Below are 14,449 nucleotides of genomic sequence, written 5' to 3'. Positions count from 1 at the left end.
ATACCCTCGCTCCCTGAAGTTGGTCAAATAAATCATCAATACGCGGCAAAGGATACTTATTCTTGATTGTAACTTTGTTCAACTGCCTGTAATCGATACACATCCGCATAGTACCATCTTTCTTTTTCACAAACAGAACTGGTGCACCCCAAAGCGACACACTAGGCCTAATAAACCCCTTATTAAGAAGCTCTTGAAGTTGCTCTTTCAATTCTTTTAACTCAGCTGGTGCCATACGATATAGAGGAATAGGATTGGGCTGAGTGCCCCACACCAAGTCAATATCGAAATCAATATCCCTATCGGGCGGCATACCCGGCAGGTCTGCAGGAAATACATACAGAAAGTCTCTCACTACCGGTACTGAATCAATAGTAGGAGTATCTACATCAACATCTCTCACGAAAGCCAAATATGACAAACACCCCTTCCCAACCATACATTGGGTTTCAAATAAGAAATTACCCTGCTGGGAACATAATCTAGAGAACCTCTCCATTCGACCTTCAGCAACCCCGGTATCGCCAACGTCATGGTTTTTGCATGATAGTCTAGAATAGCATGACATGGAGATAACCAATCCATACCCAGGATTACATCGAAATCAACCATACTGAGCAATAAGAGATCAACTTTAGTCTCCAGTCCCCCAATGGTTACCACACAAGACCGATATACACGGTCTACAATAATAGTATCGCCCACCGGCGTAGATACACGAACAAGTGAAACTAAAGACTTACAAGGCATATCCAAATAATGAGTAAAGTACGATGATACATACGATTAAGTAGAACCAGGGTCAAATAATATAGAAGCTTCCCTGTGGCACACTGAGATAATACCTATGATAACAGCATCTGAGGTAACGACATCTGGCCTGGCAGGAAAAGCATAGAATTAGGCCTGACCGCCACCTGATCGACCTCTCCCTCTTGGGTGACCCCTAGCTGACTGACCCCCAACCCGAGATGGCTGGGCGGGTGGTGAAGTAACTAGTGCTGAAGTCGTAGTCTGACTTCTCTACTGCACTGGACCTCCCGAGCAACGAGGAAATTGTCTCCACATATGACCAATTTCCCTATACTCAAAGCAACTCCCCGGTACTGGTGGTGGTGCTAACTGAATTGGGCCCCGAGAAACAGAATTACTGCTAGAAGCACCCGGTGTAAATGAACCTTGAACTGAAGGAGCACGGGATGAACTCTGGGCTGGCAGGGCACTAAGAGATGACTAACCCTGATAAGAACTATATGAACCCTGGCTGGATGATGCACCACGGTGAACTGGACGACCAACCTGAGGGTGTCTGTAAGGACGACCCCTACCGCGGTAACACTGACCCCCTGAAGAAACACCGCTGAAATCACCTGGACCACGAGGCCTATTGGCTTCCCTATCTCCATGCTCCTGGCTATGAACCATCTCTATCTGCCGAGCAATGTCAACTACCTCATCAAAAGTAGCACCAGATACTCTCTCCCGAGTCATAAGTAATCGTAGATGATATATGAGGACATCAATGAACCTCCTAATCCTCTCCCTATCCGTGGGAACCAACCAAAATGCGTGACGAGCCAACTCAGAAAATCTCATCTCGTACTGCGTCACAAATATACAATCCTGATGTAACTGCTCAAACTGTCTGCGCAGCTCTTCTCTGCGAGACTGCGGCACAAACTTCTCCAAAAAGAGAACGGAGAATTCCTACCATGTAAGTGGTACAACACCGATCGGCCTGCGCCTCTCATAAGTATCCCACCATCTGAAGGCAGCTCCAGAAAACTAAAAAGTTGTGAACGAGACCCCACTGGTCTCCAAAATACCCGTTGTCCGAAGTATCTGCTGGCACTTATCTAGAAAACCCTGAGCATCCTCTGACTCAGCACCGCTAAATGATGGAGGTCGAAGCCTCCCAAATCTCTCAAGTCTCCTCTACTCATCATCTGCCATAACGGGGACTATCAGGGCCTGAACAGCTGTAGCCGGCTGGGCTGGTAGTGCCCCCGGTATCTGAAGTCCCTATATCACCTGATCTGGTGTACGGGAAACAAGGGTATGAGTACCTCCCCCGGCCCGAGAAGTGGCAGGTGCGGCCTGAGCCGAAATCACCTGAGCAAGGCCAGTGCAAATTGTCAATATTTGGGCCAAAGTATCCTGAAGGCCTGGAATCTCAATGGGCACAGCTGGTGCCTGAGCTGGTCCTGTCGATTCAGCTATATCTGGTATCTACTCCTGAGCTGGAGCAACTGGTGGTGCTACAGGTGCTGCTCCAACTGCTATACGAGCTACACCTCAACCTCTACCTCGGCCTCGACTTCTACTATGGCTCCGGCCTCTCGCGGGCCTAGCTGGTGGTACTGGCGTCTGACTGTCCGATTTGGTAGAATAGAATAACAAAAATTTAGTTTCCGGAATCAACAATTCGCACGACAGAATACAAGAAAGTGAAAGTTTCCTAAGGGTTAGGCAGCCTCTCGAAGATAAGTACAGATGTCTCCGTACCTATCCGCAAGACTCTACTAAACCTACTCATGACTCGTGAGACCTATGTAACCTAGGCTCTGATACCAACTTGTCACGACCCAAAATCCTAACCTGTCGTGATGGCGCCTATCTCGATACTAGGCAATCCGACAACCTCAATAAACCATAATTTCTTTTAAGTTTGAAAATATAATATTTAAACACAATCCACAAGTCTCGCAAATACCGATACACACACTCCCAAAACCCGATGTCACTGAGTACGTAAGCATCTATACATTACAAGTCTGGAAAACGTGGTCTATAATAATCTAAGACCAAATACAATAAACAAAAGGATAGGGAAGGAAAGACAAGGTGTGTGAAACATAGCAGCTACCTCTGAATCTCCGAAAAATCGACTGTGTGAAAGAATAAACACCCACAGTATCCGGGATAACCTAGATCTACACACGAAGTGCAGGGTGTAGTATGAGTACAACCAACTCAGTAAGCAACAATAATAAATAAAGAACTGAAAGTAGTGATGAGCTTCTCAGCTAAGTCCAAATACAGTACTTTCCAATATAAAAGAGTAGGCATGCTCTCAAGTTCAACATTTAAGATTTCACTGAAATTTCATATCAAGTTTGACCGAAACAGAAAATAATGTTTTTCCAAAATTTCCAAAAATAGTGATATATGAGAGCTGAATTGCAGCAAATAATGAAATCAATGTATCCTCTCAGAGTAACAGTCACTCAGTCTTCCCATTCACTCCAACCTCACAGTCACTCTTTCCTCACAGTCGCTCATTCCTCACAGTCACTCATCACTCAGCACTCGATACTCGCACTCAGTAGGTACCTGCGCTCACTGGGGGTGTGTACAAACTCCGGAGGGGCTCCTTTAACCCAAGCGCTATATCAAGCCAATCATGGCATAAATCAATAAAAATGTGCTGCGGTGTATAACCCGATCCATAAATATCCTCACAATTAGGCCCTCTGCCTCACTCAGTTATCAACCTCTCCAGTCTCTCGGGCTCTCAGAAATCATGATAATCAACCCAAAATTGATAACATGATGTTTTAATAAATAGCAACAGTGACTGAGATATGATATGAAATGAATAAACATGACTAAGTGTGAAATTACAGTTTGGACATATAATTCAACCACAGAAATGACCCCAGTGGGTACCAATAATAACATCATATGTCTAAGCATGATTTTTAATGCGAGTCTCGGCTAAATTTTCCCTAACACGTAGAGAATGTACGGATATCAACAGATAATTCAACTACACAGTCCCATGGAATTTGACGAAGTCACAATTCCTACAGTGCACGCCCACATATTCGTTACCAAGCATGTGCGTCACCTCAAAAGCAATCACATAACACATAATCTGGGATTTCATACCCTCAGGACCAAATTTAAAACTGTTACTTACCTCAAGCCGTGTAATTCTTTATTCTGCAATGTCTTTTCCTCATGAATTGGCCTCCAAACACCTCAAATCTAGCCACAAATAATTCGATTCAGTCAATAAAATTTATTGGAATTAATTCCATAAGAAAATACTAATTTTCTAACAAAATCCGAAATTTAGCTCAAAAATCGCCCGTGAGGCCTACGTCTCGGAACCCGACAAAAGTTACAAAATCCGAAAGCCCAATCAACCACGAGTCTAACCATACCAGTTTTACCAAAATCCGACTTCAACTCGACCCTCAAATCTTCAAATTAAACCAAGAGGGTTTTCTACATTTTCCAACTTAATTCACCCATTAAATGCTAAAAACAACCATGGATTCAGGTAATTTAACCAATATCATTTAAGAACACTTACCCCTTTGTTTTCTCTGTAAATCTCCCAAAAATCGCCTTTGTCCGAGCTCCAAATCGGTAAAAATGGAAAATGGGAACTTAATCTCTTTGCCCAGTCATATGCTCTACGCGATTGTGGACAACCACCCGTGATCGCGAAGCAAAAATTTGCACTGCCCAGATTTAACCATATGTGATCGCGGACTTTTCCACGCCATCGCGAAGCTCACTCTCAAAGGCCTACGCGATCGCAAACTTGTCTACGCGATCGCGAAGCACAAAACGCGTGACCTCTACTTCTGCTCCACTTACTCTATGCAAACGCGACCTTCTTCACGCGTTCGCGAATAAAAAACTCGCATAGCTACGCGATCGTGGCCCTCTTCACGCGACCGCGAAGAACAAAATCATCAGTGCCTCAAACAAGCCTACGTGATCGCGGACATTCTCATGCGATCGCGTAGAAGGAAACTAGTGAGAGAAAACAAACATTCTTCAGATGTAATGCCAAGTCCAAAATTGATCTATTAACTATCCGAAATTCACCCGAGGCCCCCGGGACCTCAACCAAACATACCGTCAAGTCCCATAACATCATACGAACTTAGTCGAACCCTCAAATTACCTCAAACAACGCTAAAGCTATGAATCATACCCCAATTCAAGCCTAATGGACTTTGAAATTTCAAGTTTCCACAAACGACGTCGGAACCTATCAAATCAAGTCCGATTGACCTCAAATTTTGCACACAAGTCATAAATGACATAACGAACCTATTAAAATTTTTAAAATCGGATTTCGACCGCGATATCAAAAAGTCAATCCCCCGGTCAAACTTCCCAAAAATTTGACTTTCGCCATTTCAAGCCTAATTCCACTACGGACCTCCAAATAATTTTTCGGACACGTTCCTAAGTCCAAAATCACCATACGAAGCTATTGAAATCATCAGAATTAAATTTTGAGGTCATTTACACATAAGTCAATACCCGGTCAACTTTTCCAACTTATAATTTCAATTAAGAGACTAAGTGTCTCATTTCACTCCAAAATTCTTCCGGACCCGAACCAACTAACTCGGTAAGTCATAAAATAACTGTAAAGCATATATTGAGTAGTAAACGGGGAAACAGGATTATAATATTCAAAACGACTGGCCGGGTCGTTACAATACCGAGGGCTCAACTTGACCTTCTTCCCGAACCTCATCACACCCTTCATGGGCAAAACTCTAAGTAAAACCTTCTCACCCACCATATATGCAACATCACAGACCTTCATATCAGCATAACTCTTCTCCTGAATCAACTTGACTTTCTCCAAGGCATCTCGAACTAGATCAGTACCCGATAACCTAGCCTCTCTCGGCTCAAACCAACCAACCAGAGGATGACACCGCCTCCCATATAAGGCCTCATAAGGAGCTATCTAAATACTCGATAGGTAGCTATTGTTGTAGGCAAACTATGCAAGAGGTAGAAACTGATTCCAAGATCTGAATGGTGTGCTTGAACTGTCCGTTTGTCTGGGGTTGAAATATTATACACAACTCAACCCGCGTACCCAACTCTCGCTGCACTGCATTCCAGAACTGCGATGTGAACTGCATGCCTCGATAAAGAGTAATGGACACCGGCACACTGTGACGACGCATAATCTTACAGATATAGATCTGAGCCAGATGCTTTAAAGAATAGGTAGTCACAATCGTAATGAAATATCCAGACTTGGTCAACCAGTCCACAATCACCCAAACTACATCAAACTTCTTCAAATTCTGTGGGAGCCTAATAACGAAGTCCATGGTAACATGCTCCCATTTCTACTCGGGAATCTCAAGTCTCTGAAGCAAACCGCCCGTCCTCTGATGCTCGTACTTCACCTACAGAAAGTTCAAGAACCGAGACACATACTTCACTATATCTTTCTTTATTCTCCTCAACCAATAGTGCTGCCTAAAATCCTGATACATCTTAGCAGCACCCGGATGAATGGAATACCGCGAACTGTGGGCCTCCTCAAGAATCAACTCACATAACCCATCCACATTGGGCCCACAGATCCGACCCTGCATCCGCAACACCTTGTCACATCCAATAGAAAACCTCCTTAGCATGACCGTATTGTACCGTGTCCTTAAGCACAAGCAAATGTGCGTCGTCATATTGGCGCTCTATGATGCGATCATAAAAAGAAGATTGAGAAACCACGCAAGCAATAACCCAGCTAGGCTCCGAAACATCTAACCTCATGAACTGATTGGCCAATGCCTTAACATCCAATTCTAGAGGTCTCTCTTCAACTGGAATATATGCAAGGCTACCCATATTCTCGGCCTTTCTACTCAAGGCATTGGCCACCACATTGGCCTTCCCGGGATGATACAAAAAAGTGATATTATAGTCTTTTAACAACTCCAACCACCTCTGCTGCCTCTAATTCAGATCCTTCTATTTAAACAAGTGTTGAAGACTCTGATGATCTATAAATACCTCATAATACATGTCGTAGAGAGAATGCCTCCAAATCTCCATTGTGTAAACAATGGCTGCTACCTCTAGATCATGAACGGGGTAGTTCTTCTCATGAGGATTCAACTGGCTAGAAGCATAAGCAATCACCCTACCCTTCTACATCAAGACACACCAAGTACTAATCCGAGAAGCATCACAATGAAACATATATTAACCTGATGCCGAAGGGAAAACTAGAACTGGAGTTGTGGTCAATGTGGTCTTTATCTTCTGAAAGATCTCCTCACACTCATCCGACCACCTGAACGGGGTGCCCTTCTGGGTCAATCTGGTCAAAGGTGCATCAATGGACGAGAAGCCCTCTGCAAAACGACAATAATATCTGACCAAACCAAGAAAACTCTAAATCTTAGTAGCTGAAGAGGGTTTGGGCCAACTCTGAACAACCTCAATCTTCTTCGATATACTCTGATATCCTCACTAGACACCACGTGGATCAAGAACCCACCGAGTTAAGCAAAAACTCACACTTGGAGAATTTAGCATATATAGCTTCTTCTCCCTCAAAGTCCAGAGTATAATCTCAGGTGCTGCTCATGCTCCTTCTAGCTATGTGAATACACCAATATATCATCAATGAATACTATGACAAATAAATCAAGATATGGCTAGAATACGCTATTCATCAAATGCATGAATGTTGTTGGGGCATTGGTCAGCCCAAAAGACATTACAAGAAACTAGTTGTGACCAAAGTGGGTCCTGAATGCCGTGTTCAGAATATCAGAATCCCGAATCTTCAACTGGTGATACCCCAACCTCAAATCAATATTAGAGAACACTATAACACCCTGAAGATATTCAAATAAGTCATCAATGTGCAGTAATGGTACTTGTTCTTAATTGTAACTTTGTTCAACTACGTGTAATCAATGCACATTCGCATAGTACCATCCTCCTCCTTCACAAATAGAATCGGTGCACCCCAAGGCTACACACTAGGACTGATGAATACCTTATCAATTAGCTCCTGAAGCTGTTCCTTCAATTCTTTCCACTCTGCTGGTACCATATGATACAGAGGAATAGATATAGGCTGAGTGCCCGACACTAGATCAATACAAAAATCAATGTCCTTTTCGGGTGGCATGCCCGACAGGTCTACAAGAAACACATCGGGAAAGTCTCTAACTACCGAAATTGACTTAATGGTAGGAGTATCAGTACTAACATCCCTCACAAAGGCCAACTATGCCAGACATCCCGTCTCAACCATCCGCTGAGCCTTCAAATATGAAATCACTCTACTGGGCACATAATCCAAGGAACCTCTCCACTCAACCCTAGGAAACTCCGGCATCGCTAAAGTCAGAGTCTTAGCATGACAATCCAGAATGGTGTGACATGGTGACAACCAATCCATGCCTAAAATAACCAATCCATGCCTAAAATCATGTCAAAATCAACCATGCTAAGAATTAAAAGATAAATTCTTGTCTCTAATCCCCCAATAGTCACCACACATGACTGATACACATAGTCCACAACAATAGAATCACCCATCAATATAGATACATGAACATAGATAACTAAAGAATCATAGGTCATATCCAAACAACGAGCAAAGTATGATGACACATATGAATAAGTGGAACTAAGATCAAATAATATTGAAGCATCGTTATGGGATACTAAAACAATGCCTGTGATCATGGAATTAGAGGAAACTACCTCTGGCCAGGCTGGAAATGTATAGCAACGGGCCTGACCACTACCTAATCAACCTCCCCCTCTAGGGCAGCCTCGAGCTGACTGGGGCCCACCGCGAGCTGGCTGTGTAGGTGGTGTAGCTGCTGGTGCTAGGATTTTAGGCTGAGAACTCTGTTGTGGGACCCTACTCAATAGTCTGTGGCAATCTCTCTTGAGATGACTCAAGTCTCCGCACTCATAGCAACCCCTCTTGATAGGCTGCTGACCCTGATAGATTGAAGAACTACCCGTGGAAACCTGAGCAAATGGAGCACAGTAAGAACTCTGTGCCGGCAATGCACTGAATGATGACTGAGCTAGGAGTGCATTGTAGGAGTTGTGGCTAGCTGAAGAACTAAGAGGAACACGGCGAGCTATCTGAATGGGTTTATACGAACGACCTCTACTATAGTAGGAACGGCCTCCAGATGAGGCACTACTGAAATCACCTGAACTACAAGGCCTTTTGGCCTCGCGCTCCTCACACTTCTGCCTGTGAACCAACTCCAAGCGTCTGGCAATATCGACCACCTTATCAAACCTTGCACACGTCCCAACCTTCTGAGCCACAATAAAGCATAATCCATAGTTGATACCATCAACGACCTCCAAATCTTCTCTCGCTCAGTGGGAACCAACCATACCGTGTGACGAGCCAACTCTGAAAACCTCATTTCATATCGAGTCACTGTTATACCCTCCTAGCGTAGTGCTCATGATGCCTATGCAACTCTTCTCTAGAAGTCTGTGGGACAAACTTCTCTAAAAAGAGAATTGAGAACTCATGCCATGTAAGTGGCGTCGCATCAGCTGGCCTGCTCAACTCATAAGCCTACCACCATCGGTAGGCTACCTCAGTCAACTGAAAAGTAGTGAATGAAACCCCACTAATGTCCAAAATACCCGATGTGCAAAGAATCTGCTGACCATAGTCTATGAAATATTGCGCATCCTCTGACACTACTCCACCAAACTCCGGAGGCTTAACCCTCCCAAACCACTCCATTATCTTCTACTCCTCATCACTCATATGGGGACCAACCTCGGTCCTAGTGGCAGCAACCCGCTGAACTGGCAATACACCAAGTGTTTGGATTCCTTGAGCTAGCTGCTCTGGAGTAAGAGCATCAGGAGTTTTAGGACCTTACCCAACCTGTGAAGTGTCTAGTGCAGGTGGAACTGAGACCGCCTGAGCCTGACTCGTGCACACAGTAAAATCTTTGCTAAGGCTTCCTGAAGGCCAGGAATCACAATAGACATTGCTAGTGCCTGAGCTAGTCCCACCAGCTCAACCATATCTGGTACTTGCTCCTAAGTTAGAGCAACTGGTGGCTACACAAGTGCTGCTCTAGCTATAGTACGTGCCACACCTCAGCCTCTATCGCGTCCCAGCCTCTCGCGGCCTTGATTGGGAGTACTAGAGGATATTTGCCTGATTCGGTCGCACGTGTCCTCACCATCTGTGAGAGAATAGAAGATTCAAGTTCAAATTTCGGAAATAACAAATTCGCACAACAAGAATACAAGAAAGTAAAATTTTCTAACAGTTTGGTAGCCTCTCGAAGATTAGTACAGACGTCTCCGTACCGATCTTCAAGACCCTACTAAAGTTTCTCATGACTATTAATACCTATGAACCTAGGGCTTTGATACCAAATTATCACGACCCAAAATCTCAACACGTCGTGATGGCGCGTAACACACCTGCTAGGCAAGGTAAAGCTTAACAATTAAGAGCCAAAACAACATAACTTATAGAAATAACACAAGTCTGAAACCTCAATGTAACAAGATACTGCCAATACAAGATAAATCCCTAGAAACTAGTAAATACAGAGTTATGAGCTCTACAACGGAGTATAAGTCTGGAAAAAAACTAAATAACAGTACTGTTTGAACTGAAACAACAATACATAAGAAAAGACAAGTCAAAACTGCGTCCATGGATGCATCTTTACCTCGCCTCTCATCTCTCAGTCCATTAATGAAAATCTACTGCTGGTAACTGGTCGCCACACCTGGATCTGCACAATTAAGTGCAAAGTGAAGTATGAGTACAACCAATCCAATGTACTCAATAAGTATCATCACTAACCTCGACGAGGTAAAAGAAGCTAGATTTATAAATTATACTAGCTATAACCTGTACAGTTTCATCAGTTTTAGCAATAATGAAATTAAATCATAAAGCACAGGAAGAGGCATCTGTGTGTGTATGTGTACAATTACTCAACTACTTTGCTCAATAAATGTTCAGCATATAGAGATGCTATGAAGTTAAATCAGGTAATTAATCACGGAAATTGTAAGTAAAGATGAAATGCAAAATCAAAACAAATACTGGCCAAATTTCCTCAATATCAGCATGTACACCATCAAGAGAGAAATACTAGAGGATAACCCTAGTGGGATTGATCCATATACACACGCAAGCATGGCCAATTCAATGTACTACCAGCCGAGTAGGGTCACATGCTCAATATCATAATCCATCCTGCGTGGTCACATGCATAACAGTACAATCCGCCCGGCGTGGTCACAGGCATAACAACATAATCTGCTTGGCGTAGTCACAGGTATAACAACACAATTCGCCCAGCGTAGTCACATGCATAATAACACAATCCTCCCGATATGGTCACATGCATAACAACACAATCCGCCCGGCGTGGTCACATGCATCTATACCAAATCATATCACATAGAAGCAAATATACAAGAGTACATGTATATGATGAATGAATATCTAATCTCATGCTCCTGAACTTGTATAAATGACATGCTAAAGTGTAGGAATGTGGAAAGTGTGCTATCATAGCTCAAATCGGTAATTTCATCACAGAATTAGCATTTATCAAGTTCATTCAGGGATTTTAGCCTCTATATAGGATCAAGCATGGCTCAAATACTTCACAATAAGGTTACAAATATGAGAAACATTATAGCTTAAAGCTTAACTATAACGACCCGACCGGTCATTTTGAGAATTAGCATTCTGTTTGGTGGCTTAAGGTCTCGAGTAGCTTCATATTATATATTATGACTTGGGTGTGTGGTCGAGTTCGGTTTTCGGATGATTCGGGATTGATTTAGAAGGATTCTTATTTTTGAAGCTTAAGTGGTAGGAGTTGATCGGAGTTTGATGTTTGTGTAAACGACTCTGGAATGGTATTTTGATGATTCCGATAGCTTTGTATGGTGAATTTGGACTTAGGCGTGTGTTTGGATTTGGATTTTGGGGTTCGTAGGTTGATTTGATACACTTTGGCAAAAATTGGAAAGTTGAAGTTTTGAGAAGGTTGAGAGGTTTGATTGGGAGTTGACTTTGTGGATATCGTGATTGGATTGCGATTTTGATAGTTGGAATATCTTCGTTATGTCATTTGGGACTTGCATGCAAACTTTAAGGTTATTCCGGCTTGATTTTGATATGATTCGGCACGAGTTGTAGAAGTTGGAAGTTCATAAGTTTATTAAGTTTGATTTGAGGTATGATTCGTGGTTTTGATGTGATTTGAAGCCTTGAGCAGGTCCGTCTTATGTTATAGAACTTGTTGGTGTATTCGGACGGGGTTCCGGGGGCCTCGAGTATGTTTCAGACGGGTTCGAATCTTTTAAATCATGTAGGGTGAAACTGGTTTGGGCAGGGATCTGGTGTGGTCGCACCTACGGACCACTGGGTGTAGGTGCGACAATCGCAGGTGCAGACAAGAAGTGCAAAAGCGAGATGACGGGGAGTTGAGGTTTTGCGCATTTGCGATGTGATGGTGCGAGTGGCTATGTGATGGTGCGAGTGTGAACTGGGTTGGAAGTCTCCGCAGATGCGGAGTGTTTGTCGCAAAGGCGGATGCGCAGGTTCGCTTTATTGTTTGCAGATGCAACACCATAGGTGCGGTGTCTTGGACGCAAGTGCGGTCATCAGGAATTTTAGTTGTTTGTGCATCTACGATGAATATTCCGCAGATGCACTGCAGATGCGGCTACACATATGCATCGGTGAATCCATATAAGTGGAAGTGCTGGGCATATGATATTATATATCAAGGGTTTGATATTTTTATCTTTTTTCGAGTTAGAGAGCTCGGATTTGGGCAATTTTGGAGGGGAGTTTCACGTGTTGGATTGGGGTAAGTGTTCTTTATCCGCATTTAATTATATTTCATGATTCCATCTTTGTTTTTAACATTAACTTAGTTAATTGAATGGGAGAAAATGAGAATTGTTGTATAAACTTTCAAAAAAATGTAAAATGAGGATTTGAAGGCTGATTTGATGTCGGAATTGGATAATTTTGGTATGGTTGGACTCATATCAGAATGGGTGATTGGATTTTATGAATATTTTCAGGTTCCTAGGTACAAGACCGGGGTTGACGTTTTGGGTTGAATTTTTAGTGTTTATTAAAGATCGAAGCTTTATTATATTGAATTCTTTCATATGATTTTTATTTATGATATTAAGTTATTTTGGCTAGATTTGAGTCGTCCGAAGGTTGTTTCACACAAAAGGGTCATTTTAAAGTATTCATTTAGCTTCTTTGAGGTAAGTATCTTGCCTAACTTTATGTGGGGGAAATTACCTCATAGGATTTGGGTCGTTTGTGTTATTTGTGTTATGTGAAAGCCGTGTAGGTGAGGTGACGCGTACGTACTCGAGCTTATATGTGGAAATTAACTGATTTAGACTCTTAGGCTTCCTTCATGTATTTATTTAGAATTGTTAGCACATGTTATCTCTTTATTCGTCATGTCTACTATCACATGCTTTATTTGAAGTTGTCGGTACATGTCACATTCTTTACTTGTCGAGTTTGCTCTTATATGCCTTATTTGAAGTTGTTACCACTTTTATCATTTTATGATTTATTTTATTGTTGAGTTACTCTTAGTTGAAACTGCTGTTACATGATATCCTTTTGTTGCCGGGTTATTTTCATGCATTTAGACGTAGTACTATTTCGTGCCATCTCTTTCATTGTTAGCCTAATTCATACACTAGAATCCGAAGTTGCCATTTCATGGAAATACTTTCACTATCGAGTTTATCCTTAACAAATAATTGGAATTGAGGTTATCGAAAGTCATTAATCTATTTTAGTTGAAGTTGTGTTTAAAGGGGATGTTGTTCTTTGTTGAGTTACTTTTCCGTTCATTTGTTGTTATTAAGATTCTATACACATTGTGTTTGAGCCATGGGCTATTGTTTGTGGAAAATTTGATGTTGTTGAATCTTTGGAAAGGTTGTGGCTTATGGGCACTTGTTGTACGAGTTGACATATAGTATTGTTGTGATGTTAGCACATGTGAATTGTTGTGTGGTTTGGTTGTTGTTATACAGAGTATAAGGGTGACATTTCACCGTCGTTGTTATGCGGGGCATACGGGTGGCATCTCACTGTTGTTGAGTGTACAAAGTGATACGGGTGGCTATTGTGTTATTGTCCTGACGGAGCTATAAGGGTGGCTATTATACAGAGTGATACGGGTGGCTAATTATATTGTCAGGGCAGAGTGATACGGGTGGCTATCAGAGAGATAAGGGTGGCAATGTAAGGGATGGTGTGATTTTCCTTGTAAATATCATACACCTTACGTGACTTGTTGTGTTGGTTATATGAGCTACTCGATGTATTTGATATTACTTGTTGACTTGGGCTGAAATAATACACTCACACAAGCATACACCATAGCATGCCACTTATACTAGCCCAGGAGTGTGGAACTTGACATTTATTAATCATGCCGATGTGTTCTTGTATTATCTGTTTCCATGTTGCTATTGAGCATATGATTATGCCGGGTAGATTGTGATTGTGAGCCTGTGACCATGTCGGGGGGATTGTGATTTTGAGCCTGTGATCATGCCGAGTAGATTATGATTGTTAGCCTCTGACCATACAGGGCAGATTGTGATTTTGAGCTGTGAC

The sequence above is a fragment of the Nicotiana tomentosiformis genome, chromosome 5 (assembly GCF_000390325.3).
Source record: "Nicotiana tomentosiformis chromosome 5, ASM39032v3, whole genome shotgun sequence".
Lineage (NCBI taxonomy): Eukaryota > Viridiplantae > Streptophyta > Magnoliopsida > Solanales > Solanaceae > Nicotiana > Nicotiana tomentosiformis.
Note: the sequence above shows the minus strand (reverse complement) of the source record.